Source organism: Mustela lutreola, chromosome 3 (genome assembly GCF_030435805.1).
Source record: "Mustela lutreola isolate mMusLut2 chromosome 3, mMusLut2.pri, whole genome shotgun sequence".
NCBI classification, from domain to species: Eukaryota; Metazoa; Chordata; class Mammalia; order Carnivora; family Mustelidae; genus Mustela; species Mustela lutreola.
Genome location: NC_081292.1, coordinates 203,708,966 through 203,726,834, shown reverse-complemented (window position 1 = coordinate 203,726,834; position 17,869 = coordinate 203,708,966).

Sequence of the window (17,869 nt, the reverse complement as noted above, 5' to 3'; positions counted from 1 at the left end):
TTACTCAAGTGCTTACTTTTGCTCAGTCTCTGATGGAGCTAGAACAAATCATATGGGAAAAGTGGTAACAGTGGTTTGACTCACTACCTTTGGTCTTTGGGTGCTACCAGTAATCACCACAGTGATTGAGAGAATGTGCTGCCCAGTCACAAGACCAAGATCAAGCATTGGCTCTACTTCCTACAAGCTATGTGACTTTTGGCGAGGTTAGTAAGCCCTTCTTGTGTTTCCAAATCCCCATTCAAAAAAAAAAATGGTAGCAATAATAATTAATGCATCGGTATTAAATGAAATAACTTATTTAACACACTTAGCACACAGCCAAAGGTACTAATGTATTTAATTGTGGCTAAGCTCTGGAAATTCTTCTAAATAAAATAATGATACTATACTACAAAGCCCAGAAATAGCTAAAAACCTTGTTTTCTCCCCTCTCCATTGATGGTACAGGCAGCATTATCTTTTTAGCTGACCCTTTTGAAGACCCCAGATCCCACCTTGACCAAGGAAACAGAATTCAGTGCTCTGTCTTAAAGCCATTCTAGAGTTGCTAAATTGGTCACGCAGAAAAAAAAAAAAAAAAAAAAAAAACACCTGAAAGAAAAATTTAATTTCTAAACTCAATTCTTATCTTCAAATATTCAAATGTAAAGAAAACTACCCAAACTACTTTATTCATAAAGTATTCACACAGTCATAATCACAGTATTTCAAAATAACCAGAGTTTAAATACTATCACATTAACTATTCATTCAGGAGAGGTACAAACTTAAAAAAAAAAAAAAGACCTGAAAATCTGCCTTTTTGAACAACATGGCCACCAGAATCATGACTTTTTGTAATAATGAGCATATCTTGGGAAATACAACTAAGGGATTCCAGACCAGGGAGGCTTTGGATGACTGATGGATTAGCTGCCGCCCTGGCTTTCCCAGGATTCCTCTGTGACAGGTGGAATAAAGTCAAGCCCATAAATCAGACATAGCCTCCAGGCTGGGACTTGTTCATAGAACATAAAGACAAACTTCAGAGACAACCTGTATCTCTTGACCCTCCCTGAGGCTGATAAGTCCAAATATCCTAGTTTCTAGGTCACTTTCTAAGAGGAAAGGAAGCCTAATTTGAGAATATTCCTCCACTTCAGATGCCTGGCCACCATCACTAGTCCTTACTATGCATTATTCATTTATTGCTGAACAAATATATAATTGTAAACAGCCAATAATGTTTACTAATGGAATAAAAAGCTTCGTATTTCTCAAAATTTATTTCTCAACCGGAACCACTTTGTAGTCATTTCCATTTAAAAGGAGAAGAAGGAAGAAAACTGAATCCTATGGGCAAAAGGGAGTAAAATGGACAAATAAACAAATATTTGGGAAGGTGTGCAGTATTTATTTCCATTTCACCAGAGGGTGTAGATTTGTCTGTTTCATTATTTATAAGTCAAGATTTTAGTTTAGTTTTTCTGCTTGCTGAATATTAAGAATGTTCTAAGCCCCTGGGCAATAGGATTCAGCAAACTGTAACTGAATTTTATTCACTGCATTAGGAAAAAACAAAAATTTTAAATCATAAACATGTGCATAACACTGTCCAGTTTCCTCTTCGTGTATATGGGAAGCATTGTAACTACAATTCCTTTGATGTCAAGAACTAGTCAGCTTTTGTGTATTATGAATGCTTATGTGGCAAATTAATACAGTATGAATTTTATGTTAATAAAAACTGTGTTCACAAAGGTGAAACTCACTTAATCGTTACTCTAATTTGAACTTAGATTTGGTAATAAGGTCAAAAATGATAATAAAACAATTTTCAAGTTTCTAGTGCTAGCAATACTTAAATCATAGTCCTTTAAACTATAGAATACAAAATCAAGTACAGAAATAATTGAATCTTAGTCTCTTCCTCAAGTAGTGTGTTTTAAATGGCCTCTTATACTTAGCCATAATGAGGAACACTATATGGAAAAGTTGAGCAGATTAAGTTCTTGACCTATTCATAGTCTTAAGTAGATCACCTCCATCTAAAATTATAAGTGAAGAACTGAAACTCTTTTATTAAAACTACCCATTTATCTATGTCATACTGGTCTGGTCAAATTACAAAAGAAAATCCTGTACATGAAAAACTACATTCTAGCCCTGAAGAGGATTTGGCCATTGTGGTTGACGTATCATAAAGACATTCAAAACAGAAGAGAAATAATGCTCCCCACGGAATGTCACACATAACGTCTTCATCTTGGAGCCTTCAAAGTCTGCATTTGATAACAGGGAAAAGCAGTGATGAGAGAGGGTGTTACCTGTGACATCCGTGGAGGTCAAAAAATGTATATAGTCCTTCAGGTACTATTTGGACGGTTCTCAGGGCAGTTTTTCCCCTCTCTAAGGATGGATATAATCTAATTAGCTCCAACAGGAAAAATCTTACACAAAAAGTCTTTCTCACAGGCACTGACAGAGTTCTGAAATTCACAAAATATAACTCCTTTACATATAATTATAAATATAAACTATTTGATTATATCGGTCTTTACCATTTACTTTAAATTTGTTAACAGATAAGGCAGTAACTTGTAGGACCAGAAGATATCATGAAAGAGGTAAAAAAAAAAAAGCCTTTGATGACAAAAGGAAAAGAAAGTCTAGAAAGATATGAAGAACTCTCAGAAATACTGTTGAAGAAAAATGCCAGTGTCTGTGGAAGGGTAGGAGCTGGGCCAGGATGTAGGTATACTAAGAAGAAAAAGGGCCAGTCAAAATCAGACTGGACGCAGAGGCACAGAAGATCAATTATACCTATCAGATTGTCCTTAACCATTCACAAAATGCATGCCGATCAATTGCGATGACTCGAACTCTTGAAAACGAAAATCACTGCATATTAGGGGTGTAGATAGTGTGCATTAGAATATTAGTCAAGAGAATATAATTAGGGCACCTGGATGCCTCAGCTGGTTGAACAACTGCCTTCGGCTCCAGTCATGATCTCAGGGTCCTCAGAGAGAGTCCCACATTGTGCTCTCTGCAGACCAGGGAGCCTGCTTCCCCCCTCCCTCTGCCTGCCACCCCCCCCCCCCCCCCCCGCTGCTAGTGCTCTTGCTCTCTCCCTCTCTGTCAAATAAATAAACAAAATCTTTAAAAGAAAAAAAAAAGAGAGAGAGAGAATACAATTAAATCTAAATGTTTACCCTAAAATTTGTTTGTTTAGTATTAAAAGCTGGCGAACGTTCAGAAGGCATGGAAAGATAAGACTCCAAGTCAGAAATTCAGAAATTACCACCAGTGGAACTCTGACTGGTTCAAGGAGAAAAGTAACCACACAATCACTGATGACTGTCAGTCATCTACTGACTCCCAAAAAATGAGTTGTCCATGATCATTTCCTCAGTTCCTCTTCTCAAGCCTCCCTCAGGAGGCAGCAGAAGTGTCCACCAAAAAGGGCTTCCAGACCAGTATGGAGGACTACACAGAAAACTCTTTACACTTAGCATTTGGGAATAGGTGAAGTTAAGACGGGGACAAGACAGGGAAAAAAAAAAAAAAAAGGAAAGAAAGAAAGAAAGAGAGAGAGAGAGAAAGAAAGAAAGAGTGAGTTCTAAATAATGTACATGAAGACACAAGGGCAGAAATTCCTGTGTGGGACAAGGGTTTCTAATTGTTTGCTAATGGATGGGCCTTCATCTTCTTTAATCTCTGCTAAAGCCAGGTAGAGAATAAAACCTGCCTATATTAATTCAATCACCTTCTTTAATCCCTAATTGTCTTTTAACCATCGGAAGGCATAACTACCAAGAAAGCAGAAAAAGCAGAAGATATATGGTTTTGTTTTGTGTTTTATGTTGTATGTGCTAAACCACACATTACATCGGAAATGAAAAAAAAAAAAAAAAACCTGAAGCTATCATGTGTTATGCTAGACTATGAAATGATTGATCATAAGTAATTTTAATTTTAATTTGCTTACTGAAATTCAAGTTCTTAAGACCAAAACCGAACTTCCTTCTAGCATGAAGCACCGTCCTCAGTTTCAGAGAAGTGCTGGGTTCAGTGACAAGGCGGGGCTTAAGTTCCACACAGCTAGGTAGTCTTTTAGCAAGAGTCTGGTTTTCAGAAGAGATTACTGTGGTAAAATAGATTTACTAGGACTTTCAAGTTCTACCCATACTGAATAGTGTTTTAGTATAAAGCTGCAAGACTTCATTTGAGTTGTATTAATAATTTATCAACTCCAACTTACTCCTTGGTGAATTTAAAAAAACTTCACCACTCTTCACCCACATTCTGAAATTTTAGGGAACGAAATAAAAATAACTCAACTGACAGCACAAGATGGGGCTCATAAACCGACCTTCCACACAATTCTCACTCCCTCATGAAGTCCACAAGATAAATTTAAGGGTTGAAGAAAGGCGGTGTAATTGTGTTAGATACTGGGATCATCCTATGAGGAAGGGTATCCTTACGATACGTGGGTAACATAGTAAGATACAACCTTCTCTTGAAAAACATCATCTGAATTCTTCATTAGAGATTTTTTAAAACATTTTCTCTTTCTGTGAATAAATAACTTCAAAATGAAAAAATGGCAGTCTATTTTTATGTTGATCCTTTTTATCTTCTTTGAATCCCAGAAATAAAATGAGAGATCTAGGGACGCGAGTCAGTTAAGTATCCGCCTCCTGCTCCGGTCATGAGGCCAGGGTCCTGGGATGGAACTCCGCCTGGGGGCCCCTACTCAGAGGGGAGCCGGCTTCTCCTTCTCCCCCACGCTTGTGCTCTCTCTCGTGCTCTCTCTCTCAAATAAATAGAACCCTTTACAAAAGTGAGAGATCTATGAAGTTAAGAAACATGTAAAGTTATGAAAAGTTGTAACATTCTCATACCTTTTTATTTTAAAAAAAACGCTATATCAAAACTCCCGATCTGCTTTCTACTTTTTTCTAAGAGAGGCAAAGGCAGATTATGAAAGAATGTTCACTGGTCCTTCATGTACTAATCCACCCAAAGGAAACCTCATAAAAATTAAGTCACTGTAGTTACCTAAACCTTGGGTGCACAGGGCAGTTGGGCCCATTTTTCCTCCCCTCTCCATCCCAAGTAATCTCACCCCTGTCCCTCATCCTCTTCAGCCTGAAAAAAGTTATGGCCTCTTCAGAGTTTGTCAGATCTTTCCTGAGAAAACCCTTCCAGAAAAAAAAAAGCTGAACATTTCACCTTATTCCTAATGAGTGCTTACGACTTCGTTTTCTTCCATTTGCTCAATAATAACCCCATCCTCTCCCTGCTTGGACAGCTCAAGGTTAACAGCTCTATTCGATTAATCTCTAGAAGACTGACTCACTACTGTGCAGTTTTCATGTGGGGTAAAAAGAGAAGTTTGTACAGCATCCCCAGCTTTCATTTTAGGGTTCACTTCTGGGTTATCTGCCACACTCTTGTAAGCTCTACAGCTTGTCCTCAACAAATGTGCTGTAAATACGCCACAAATGTGACCATATTTCACTTAGCTGAAACATTAAGCCACCTCACTTATTTCAAACTGCAGAAAAGCTTTTAATACTGCTTTTTAGACACTTCAAGTAGAAAATACAATTTTATGATAATTTACCTTTTGTATCTACTTTGAAATGACTAGGATGGTCAAAATTCCTAAACCCATTCTTAAGAATGTTAAACCATCAACATTTTTGTGATGACGGATACCAACAACAAAAATTACTGATATTTGAAAACTCCCCAAAGAGAAAAATAGAAAAAAAAAAAAAAAAAGTTTGTTGTTGGAAAACAGCTCTTCCCTTAAGTGAAGAGCAGAATCTGCAGCTACTTATTTCTGGGATTCCTTGCATATTAGAAAATGGGGGAAAACTAATGGGACATTTTTTTAAGGAAACAATTAACCAACTCTCTTAATTGCCTCATTTCACAGAATTCAACACTGGGGGAAAAGATAGCCCTTAAAAATTCCAGCTGTTTCCTTCTTCAGTAGTTATTATAGAGGAGGAGAACTCGGAAGCTTTGGGACTATAACTTGCTCCACTCTCTCCTTACCTTAAGCATATGAAAGTGGAACTACTTTCAGTATTTTCTTGGAAGAGATGAAAGAGAACAATTTTTAACACCCTTCAGAGTTAGGCTGCTCCAGTTAAAAAACTTTCAAGTCTGGATACACTGTATCTTGCTGTTACTGCGGCATCATTCTCTGTTAAGCAGAATTTGGTGAAAGGGTCAGCTTATATTCTTTCCATTGTCAAATCATAAAGGAATTGAGAAGGCAAATTTTCCACAAGGCCATTCTACATGACTGTTCTCAGGAGTCGATTTCTAGAAAGCCTCTAATACAATAGCCATTTTTTAAAATCTTTTATCCAATGGAAACCTTTATCCATTTTCAACTTCAAATTTTGGAAAGGGTAAGGGCTCAAGGCAGTGGAGAAGGAAGAAAACCTGCCTGAACAGTATCATAGAGACTTTTGTTGACTTTGTGGCCCGTCAATCATCTGCCCTTCCATAGAACAGTAACTTCTTTTTGCTTTGAGGGAACCCTCCCTATACCCACTATTTTTTTTTTTAAGAGTTTATTTATTTAACAGAGAGAGACACAACGAGAGAGGGAGCACAAGCTGGGAAATAAGGAGAGGGAGAAGCAGGCTTCCTGCTCCACAGGAAGCCTGAGGCAGGGCTCGATCCTAGGACCCTGGGATCATAACCTGAGCCGAAGGCAAACGCTGAACGACTGAGCCACCCAGGGTCTCCCCTCATACCCACTATTAATCCATGCAATATGTCAGTATGTGTGTACCTTGTGATTATAATTTTGCTTTAGTAAGTTTGAGATGATGTTCCTGGTAGCTTCGTGGCTGGGGAAAAGAGGGAAAGTCCTTAGAAGCTGGGACTTTTCAATAATTCTATACTCTTACAGTTGTTTGGAGAATAACAAAAATGCATTAGAAAGAGAAGTCCAGAGTGAAGCCTATGAAACTATCTTGGAAAGTTACCTAATTGAAAATATTTTTATAAGCTCTCAAACCAACCAATCAATGGCACATGCCTCCTTCTCAATCTCAATCTGTAGATGATAAATCAAACTATAACCTCGCATCCACGAGGATGGCTAGTCTCAAAAGACAGAAAATAATAAATATTGGCAAGGATGTTAAGAATTTGGAACTTTTGTGCATTGTCAGTGAGAATATAAAATGTTTCAAACACGAAAACAGTACAGCAGTTCCTCAAAAACTTAAAACTAGAATTATGATATGATCCAGCAATCACAGTTCTAGATTCTAGGAGAAGCAAATGCCCTTTGGGCAAAACCAGTTTCAAGTGCTACTCTTACTTCTCTGAATCCTCACCTTTTCTGGGATTTTGTTTCATAAATCTTTCCCTAACTTATTAGTTATGTGATGCTTTAGTGGGTAATTTTAAATATTTTATTTCATATTTTCATTTTCTTGAGAGATATAATTGGTTGAAATTACCAAGTCTGCCATTACAGGAAGTAGGTATACAAAACATTAACTTCCCTTCCAAATGTGAAATTCAATCTCATTTCTGGACAAACTGTTTTTTGTTTGTTTTTTAACAGTTGACATTACGATGTTGATTCTTCCTCAATTTCATAATTCTAGAGGGCATCCATAATGGCACATGATCTTTCTTGGCCACAGGACTGGCAACTTGAAATAGACCAGCCCCATGGCCAACCACGTTAGTCGTTCAAACTATGACATCCCCCATAAACAACAGTTGAGAATGGAGAACTTGAGCCAGGTGGAACCAATCACAGTGCCCATAAGATCTGAAACCTCAACTCTGAAAGGGAAGGAGTTCTAATACCATGGGATCACAGGATATAAATATGTATATTTTGTTAAGACTATCAGCAGCCACATACAGAAAAAGTCTGCCTCTGAATGAGGTCAATATACAGAACAAACTAAGAAAAGAAATCAGAAAGAAGCAATGCCTTGACATTGGTCCTTAGACTGCCCATTTGCATAAGCAAAGAAATTACCTTTCATCAAACCTAGTTAGCAAGCTAACTGTCTAACTGGGTTTCTCTCATTTCAGAATGAAAGCATTTCGACGAATCCAGTGTTATTGGCTGTTAAAATCCACTGCACAACTGTTTTTTGTTCCACAGCATTTGAGGACCGTGGTATACCACCATTTTCCTGAGGATATTATCTCTACCGCCAGCTTCCATGAGCCATTAAGGGACATGAGCTATCACTTCCTAGAATAGACTCATTTCAATGCTACTCTCTAGTAGTCTTTGTTTTTGTTTGGTTGCTTTCTCACAACTAATCTGTAATTTCAGTAAACTTGTGGAAATAAGAAAACAAGACCTTAAGTCACCTTTTCACTATAAAACAATTGTGGTTATACAGGTTTAGCTACCAAGAACATAAATTGCATGCTTTCCATCCAATTTCTATTTAATTATGATAATGTCTTCATGACAATAAAGCAATTTCAAGCTGATCATAGAATAGTTTCCTAACATTCAGATAACATTATACTTAAAAGAATGACACCAAATAGTGTTTTAGTTAGGTTCCCAACAGGAAACAGATGGAACACTCAAGATAATTCACAGAGAATTTAATTACAAAGTGACTATTCATAAAGGTGTTGAAAGGGTGAGGAGAACCACAAAGGATGGTTCTGTAACCCAGGTTCATTAACTTCAAAGGGACAAGAGCAGAAATAGTTACAGAAAAAAGGGGAGAGACTCCTGGAGGGGAGGATGCCTTGAAAGAAGAGATACCTTCAGCTAGAGTAATGAAAACAGCCCAAAGCACCCTTCCTTGCATGAAGAAACCAGAGAAGGAAATACCTCATTCACCTACCTCTCTCTGGTCATTAGCCAAAACTCTCTATTGGTCAAATCCTCCCAGAAACCAGAGGGCAAAAAAGTTTCTTTATTTTTTTTAATTTTTTATTTTTTATAAACATATATTTTTATCCCCAGGGGTACAGGTCTGTGAATCGCCAGGTTTACACACTTCACAGCACTCACCAAAGCACATACCCTCCCCAATGTCCATAACCCTACCCCCCTTCTCGCAACCCCCCTCCCCCCAGCAACCCTCAGTTTGTTTTGTGAGATTAAGAGTCACTTATGATTTGTCTCTCTCCCAATCCCATCTTGTTTCATTGATTCTTCTCCTACCCACTTAAGCCCCCATGAGGGGCCGGCTCCCGGCAAGTGGCGGAGCAATGGATCTGAAAAAGTTTGTTTCTATAACCTATACAGGCCAGTCTGCTGGGAGCAGTCAATAAGAAGGAACGTGGTAAAGTGATAAAAACATAAACATAAGTATAATTTAAAACATTTCTTATTAATTCTCATCATCGAAACAATTTAAAATCTCACCATAGTGATTTTTCTTGGTTTGAAATATTTATCTATAAGGTATTATAAGTTAGATAATAAATAAGCTCTGTACTAAAAAAAACAGATTAAAAAAACTGAGCCTTGGAACTTCCAAAGCCTTGGAAGACAGGAGAATAGGAAAATCCAAAGCTCACCTTGTCCCATAAGTACATGTAGATGATACTCACATTGGTGTAAATAACCCAGAAAATGACCCAAAGAGTGGCAGAACAGACTTTCCACAGCTAAATGTAAGAAGAGGCCACATCAAAGCTGAATCTATATCAATAAAAAGAAAAAATTGTAAAGCCAATTCCCCCTTAAAAATAAACTAAAACAATTTTTTAAATTTTTAAATTAAAAATTAAAAAGTAAGCTTTAGGGGCTCCTAGGTGGCTCAGCTATTAAGCATCTGCCTTGGGCTCAGGTCATGATCCCAGCGTTCTGGGATCAAGCCCCACATTGGGCTTCCCACTCAGCAGGAAGCCTGCTTTTCCCTCTTCCACTACCCCTACTTGTGTTCCCTCACTCTATCTCTCTCTGTCAAATAAATAAATAAAAATATTTTTTAAAAAAATTAAGCCTTATTTCTGTCTTCCACACCTTCCAAAGTTAGTGGCCATCTTGGTAGCAGGATTCCATTCCACTCACTTATCAAGCAATTATGTTCCTCTTACCTTTGCTCTATCATACCCTAAGGCATAGTCCTCATCCTGTGGTCAAGCTGGGTCTTCAGTCTGTCTGTGTTCATCTCACAGGACATTACAAGGGGGTAAGCCCGGAGCAAGTAAATGAGAGCAAAGGTGGACACATCAGTACATCAGTTCCCCTCATATTACCTGTCAGGGAACTTTGTCATGTGGCACTTGTTGCAAAGGAAGGCTGGATAATGTGGCTTCTAGTTGTGTAACCCATGTGCCCAGGAAAAAGAGAAAAATAAATGTTTATAAGATGAACAACTAATAGTATACTGAAAGGTATTAAAATCTTCATAGCTTTTCCTAGTTTTGAGTTTATGTAATAATGAACCTTGTAACTAATAGATTCAGTCTCAAAAGTCTTTCTTATCTCCTCTTTTTTTTTTAATATTTTATTTATTTATTTGACAGAGAGATCACAAGCAGGCAGAGAGGCAGGAAGAGAGAGAGGAGGAAGCAGGCTCCCTGCTGAGCAGAGAGCCCGATGCAGGACTTGATCCCAGGACCCTGAGATCAGGACCTGAGCCGAAGGCAGCGGCTCAACACACTGAGCCACCCAGGCGCCCCTTATCTCATCTTTTTAAAGCTAAAATCTACTTTGTCAACATATTTAAATATGACCTAACTTTTCAATGATACAGGATGACTTCTCGTCTACGGCCATACCACCCTGAACGCGCCTGATCTCATCTGATCTCAGAAGCTAAGCAGGGTCGGGCCTGGTTAGTACTTGGATGGGAGACAGGATGACTTCTCAGTGTGAGCCCCTCAACCAAATCACTCATTTTTCCAAAGCATGAAGCAAGACCCCCTGCAACATTACCTCTAAAATTTTCTAATCTCACATAAATCCAAAGCACCTGCAACATCCTCTCAATGTGCTACTTGTATTGGGAAAAAAAAAAAAAATAGACAACAGTTATGGTGGAAAATACATAGATCTACCCAAGATACTGAATAAAATCCTATTCATATTAAGAAAAGTAAAACATAGGCTACATATAATCGTATTGGGACCTGGGAAACGACAAAAAGAAGATTCAGTAAATAGGAAGAAGCCTGTCAGAAAAGGAAGACAAAAGTAATATAATTCCCACAGTGACAAGAGCTTCCGTCACTTAGGAGTTATGACTTCTATATGCTACTCACCAGTGCTGCCTGAAATTGTGAAACTCTTGGAGCTCTTTTTCACATTTATATAGCACCTAAGACATTTCTCAAACTTTAATTTCTATTCTTTAGGAAGGTATTGGTTTGTTCTATGGCCTGACTGACAGATTTCTGACTCATTTCCTTTTTAAAACAAAGCTAGGAAGAAGGGAAAACATCACCCCAGTGAAATCCCTAACTATGTGACTAGATATATCTAAAGAGTGTTTTGCATTCTTTTGCATATTTAAGAAAGAAAAACCCAACCTAAAGATTAATTCGTATTATCTAATTATAAAAATACCCACATTTGACATAGTCTCTTTAGCATAATTTTGGTGTTCTTCCAAAATTTGTTATTAAAATTTGTTAATGAAAGCATTAAAATGTTGCTGGATTAAATTATTCTTTTTCTATTTATACAAGTTGATTTTCAAATAGAATCAAGAAAATAAATACAGAAGTCACTTTCTAACTTGAAAGGCACAGATTTCTTGATGTAGTAAAAGCGGTTATCAATCCACCAACAGACACATAAAAAGATGCTCAACATGACTCATCATCAGGGAAATGCAAATCAGAACCACGAGATGTCACACCTGTGAGAATGGCTAAAGTCAAAAGCACAAGAAAACAGTAAGTGTTGGTGAGGATGTGGAGAAAAGGAAATCCATGTGCACTGTTCGTGGGAATGCAAACTGGTGCAGCCACTGTGGAAAACAGTACGGAGGTTCCTCAAAAATTTAGAAACACAACTACCCTACAATCCAGGAATTGCACTACTGGGTATTTACTCAAAGAATATGAAAACACTAATTCAAAAGGATATATGCAACCTTTTGTTTACTGTAGCATTATTTACAATAGCCAAATTATGGAGACAGCCAAGTATCCATCAACAGAGGAATGGCTAAAGAAGATGCGCTGTAAACACAGAAACACACACACACACACACACACAAAATGAAATACTCTTCAGCCATTAAAAAAAAAAAAGAATGAAATCTTGCCACTTGCAACAACATGGCTAAATCTAGAGCATAATGCTAAGCAGATAAATCAGTCTAAGGAAGATAAATACTCTATGATTTCACTCATGTATGTAAATATAAGAAGCAAAACAATGAAAAGAAAAAAAGACAAACAAACAAACAAATAACAACAACAAAAAAACCACCAGACTCTTAACTATGGAGAACAAATAACATGATTAGCAGAGGTGAGGTGGGTGCGGGGGTGGGTGAAACGAGTGAGGAGGGCTGAGAGTGCATCTGTGTCACTGAGCACTGAGAAATATACCGACTTACTGAATCCCTACATTGCATACCTGAAACTAATATAATACTGTATGTTAACCATACTGGAATGAATTTTTTTAAGTGATTATCAGTATTTCCCCTATGATAAAGTTTCTACTTTAGTTATCAGTTTTTAATATTTTACATTTTCTACTGAGATTCTTTCTTCCTTATCTGTTATCATTTATTTCTACTTCTGTTATTATCTAGCTAAATTATGTGTTTCAGAAAACCGCAATGCATAATTCAGTCAGTTGTTTTATTTCTATGACATTATCTATCATTGGACTAGTTGAGTAACTATGATTCATTATAAGGTCTATAAAGCTTTTTTTATACATATGGGCAAATATGATGGGCATTAGCTTGCTTACTTGATTATCTAACTCAAATACTTTCACAGGAAAAAAAATCCATTCCAAATTCAAACTCAATTATAGAACTATAAAACATAATTGAATAAATAACTATTTCATTTAGGGCAAGTCCAGAAATACATTTTAGTAAACCATGTTCAATCTTTTCATAATTCAAAGATCTGCCCTCCTACACTCTAGAAGTGGCTGAACACTTATGTTTGAAGTTATTTTTAAAAGCACTCCCCCAACAAATTAAAAATTCATATTATCTAAGCTGAAAATATTAGGAAAGCATGAAGCTATTTAAGTTTTTTAAAAGTAATCACAAATTCTTTGTAATAAAGAATCTTTGAGAGGTCATTTAACCTACATATACACCCACTTCTGCCACTTTCAGAGACAACTGCATCAAACATACCCCAACCAGATGGAAATCTAAATCTCGTAAGAAACAAATTCCATAATCCACTACTCACTGTCAGGAAATTCTCCTTTATGTTTAAACTACAAGGCTCAGGCTACAGATTAAGCCTGTTTCCTCTAGTTCTATTCCTGGTGGAGGAGAAAAACAGATGGACACAATCCGTCAAGTAGTTAAAAACAATAATTAGGTCACTTCTCTCTTCAGCCTCAAAAAAAGAGAAAAAAAGAAATTGTGTGTGTGTCTGTGTGTTGCATGTATTTTCTTTCCTTATCATATCTGAAGGGGTACATATACAAACTATTTCAGTAATACTGTAAGTGGGGGCCTTCTGTGCAAAACCAAGTGGTAGGCACAGCTGGCTTTTAAGTGTCTTATTGTCTGGCTATCACTGACCTCACGTTTCCTGCCTCTGTGTCCCTGTCTACAACACCTTGGGATCACTGCATAAAAATTCAAGACAGGGCAGATTCTGAGAGGGACAGGGGCTTGGTCAGACCTAACAGAGCCCAGACCTTAAGGCATCTTCATTTTGGCCTGGGAGTTTATGGCCTCCGCAGTGAAGCTGCAGGCAAGCAATGCATTGAGATACCAAGTAAATAAGATGTGTGCCCCTGCTAAGGAATCTAATCTACAAAGAATCCACATAAGCAATAATGAGATCTGAAGACAGGCTTTCAGTATCTGGGACTTCTGCCTCAGGGAGGTATTTATCATTTCACAAAATCTAGAAGACTAGACTGATCACTTGAAGAAAAGCATGAACTGGGACTCTGGTGCAGAGCCAGAATTAGACCTGGGCCACGTGAAGAATGTGCCAGGAAATTTGGAGAACACGGGGGAAGCACCTGCTCCAACATCTTGAGTCAGAACAGCAGGTAGGGTGATGAGGACCAGAGCTCAGTAGCAGAGAGCTCACATTTGTCGGGCCTATAGACATTCACTGACCTGATGGGGCTGAACTTATTGAAACTTGTGGTGCAGGACCTAAAACAGAATTATGAAAACTTGACAGACTTATAAGCCTTAAAGATTTCTCATTCATTTATTTATAAGGTTTTGAGACTCTAATATAAGCATGTGCTATGTGTTCTGGGTGCTAGGAAACAGTGGTGAACAAAACAGACCCCCTCCCCCCCCAAAAAATAAAATCTGTCCTATGCAGCCTACTTTTTAGTAGCATAGAAAATAAAGAGTAATTAAAATATATAGTAAGGTGAGAAGTGCTATGGAAAAAAAAAAAAAAGATTGACTTTTTAAGAGCTGACAAACTCTTATTATACTTAAGTTACAAGAATAAAATTCCCTTTGAATTTATCATGGCAATGAATCAAACGAGGAGGAACTCAGGGAGAAGAAACTGTCTTTCCAAAGCCCCTAAAACCCCAGCACACAGCAGGCACTTACGGCTCCCACTTCACTTGAATTTCTCTGGCTACCCGGCTAGGTGGTTATGACTGGAGTAGATCATGATAATGCATTATAGGATACACACAGGGTTTGGAAACTATTAAATACTGTACAAACAAAGCGGTATTACTGTCTATTGCTTGACCACTATCCATTTAAATGGACCATCATTAATTAAAATGTCTCTGGAAAAAAAAATAGTAAAACGTCTCTGGTACCATTTTACAGAACTATACCTTTGCCACTTTCCTATTCAATGTTTTTATCAACCACCTGGCCGGAGGCATGGAAAGGGTGGTTATCAAATTTGCAAATAACACCAAGTTGATAGGCAGCGCTAATGTGCTGGATGACAGAATTGAGATTCAAAATGGTCTTGACAAGGCAGAACCCTGAGATGGAACCCATAAAACAAAATTAACAGACGTGCTATGAATTTAGAAAAAAAAAACCAACTAATGAACAAACACTCTGCACGCACACAAGATGGGCGAGATCAAGCTTGGTAGCATTTTTATTAAGACGGAAAGAAACAGCTGGAAGCCTTAGTTGATCTCTAGTTGACTGTTACTCAACATTTTGATACAGCAGCAAAAAAAAAGAAAAGAAGTCTTAGGCTATGTAATAGAGTAATAACTAAATCGGGATAAGCAGTATCTATCTAGAGAACTATCTATACCTGTATGTCACACTTCATAGCAATATTAAAAATTTTCTAGACATTCATGGAAGGGCAGCAGGAAATGCACTCAGAACATAATGAGGAGCTGAGGAATTGTTTGCTGTGGGAGAGCATTTACAGAAGCTACTTGTGTATTTTTAAGTATCTTAAAGGGCTATTACTGATAAGAATATGTCACCATTTTAAAACATATTCATTGTATGACCTCAGAAAAGGTCTTTGGCCTTCTATGACTTAATTGTTTTTAATCACTAAAAGAGTGAAAAGTATCTCTTCCGTGGGCTCTAAGGGTTACCAATGATACATGCAAGGTGTGCTGTGAATTACCCGGAACACTGTCTGTATGCCCTAGGGGGTGCAGATTTTTGTCTCTGCTGCTCTAAAAAGTATTCTAAGGTGAATGGATGAAGTCAGCAGAGCCACGCTGCAAAAGAAAAACTCTTAACTAAAAGAAGTGGTTCCTGTCCATGAATTTTCGATACTGTCGTTGAAGGAGTATCAGAGAATTGCGAAGATTCCTGCATTGGGTAACAGCTGGATTAGACAGCTTCTGAAGCAGAGTGGTTACACACTTTGACAAAGTTCACACAGCTCGTCTGTGGCAATGATATGAGCCTAAATGATCTGAATTCAGTCAATTAAGCTAATTTGACTCATTAGCCAGACTTACTTTCTATAGCCTTTTACATCATGTGGACCTCAGTATGTTTTGTGATGCCCTAGGATTTCCTCAGCTATCTTCAAACTGTTGTATAAACACATTCAATTATAAAAGTAAAGTGAATTAGAAACCACCAGGTACTGCTGGTGGATCCACTGAAATTTTGTTGTGTATCATTTGGAACAACATACTTCACAAAAATGTATTTTGGAAGCTGAGGAAGGCAATTTCTTAAGGGCTCAAACTTCTATTCCATCTATTTTGGAATGAACTGCCCACTTGCTGTTCTGATTTATTCTAATTTGCAAAACACAAGTTAGCTTGCACTTAGGACTCAAGACCATCGCATCATGAATATTAGCTATTGTCTTATGGCATTATTAATGTTCCAGGATATATTAATAAATAGATAGGTCCAAGTAAGCAGACTTTGGTGAGGGCCTAAGGCCCCCTCCAAAGAGTCATCTCTAGGAATGGATTGTGAGTCTGGTCTTTGTGACAGTATTCCTGGCGGTTCAGAAACACCACTTGTTTTCTTCCTTGTTCTAGGTTGTTTCAAATGGGCGTAGCTGCAAGATGAAAGACTTCTAATTATGTAAAATGAAGCTGCTTTCTCAAAGCAAATTTCAGTGCCTATCAGATAATAAAAAGACAAAGTGTGGGAATTGGTGCATGGTGAGTGAGCAGGAAAAATTACCTGAACAATGTGGTTTCTGAAGCCACAGGATATTTTGTCTACTGAAGGGGTGGATTGCTGAGAGGAAGTATAGAGAATTTATAGAAATAAGTGAAAAAGTTTACAAGTAAATTAAGTTCAAGGAAGTAAAATTCTATAACACCTTTAAACTTAAATCATGCTTTCTGTTTATTTGGGTAAATTTTGTTTCCTGATTATTGTAATTGGTTGAAGTTTCTAGTTCCTATGGCTGTGTGTGTTTAAGTTTTCGATGCAGGTGTGCTGAAGCTTTCAAATGTTTATAGCATTTCCTCGCACTTTCTTTCCTGAAATTTAAATAGCTTCATATTCAGTTTTGTAAATATGCATTTTTTTTATTGTTTCCAAGGAAAGCTGTAACTTAGGACTTACTTCAGAATTTACTTTTGAAACTTAGGATAATGATCTACAAATATTTCCCTGGGAAAGAGCTTTCACCTAAATAAATAGATTTTATGTGCTGAAGCTAGAATTTGATTGAAATTTAATGGGTATTTGTCCTGTGGGTTAACCTTTCTGCTTACCTTACCAAATATTTAGATAGAAGCCTAACTACTGAACTGTACCTAAAGGACAGAAATAATAAAGTTCATAGACTAATAGGGTATATTTTAAACCTGTTTAATTGATCAATGTACAAGAGCCCCCGCAAATACTTACTAATTCAATAAGCATTTATTTACATCTATGGCAATGAAGCCCTCTGCTCTGTGCTGAGCATCCAAAGGAGTTTAGTGGAGGGAGAGCTTCTATTACATAAGGTAGTAAGTGTCCGGGTGTCCCGGTGATAGGAACCCAAAGTAGAAAGAGTTAGTCAGACTAAGAAAGTAAGGGAAGCTTAATGATAGGAATCAACCATAAAAATGGTGTAGAATTAGGAAAGAAGTCAGTGAAGAAAGACAATGAGCTAAGATGGGGAGGTAAGAAACTGGACAATATATGGAAGAACTCAAATGTGGTCTATATGCAATCTCTTCAATTGTTTTTCTCCCTTTCCCTTTCAAATCTCTTCGAAACATGCTTCCATTTCCCATTTCCCTGAAACAACTGTTGGCAATATCACTGGTGACTTCCATACTGCTAAATCT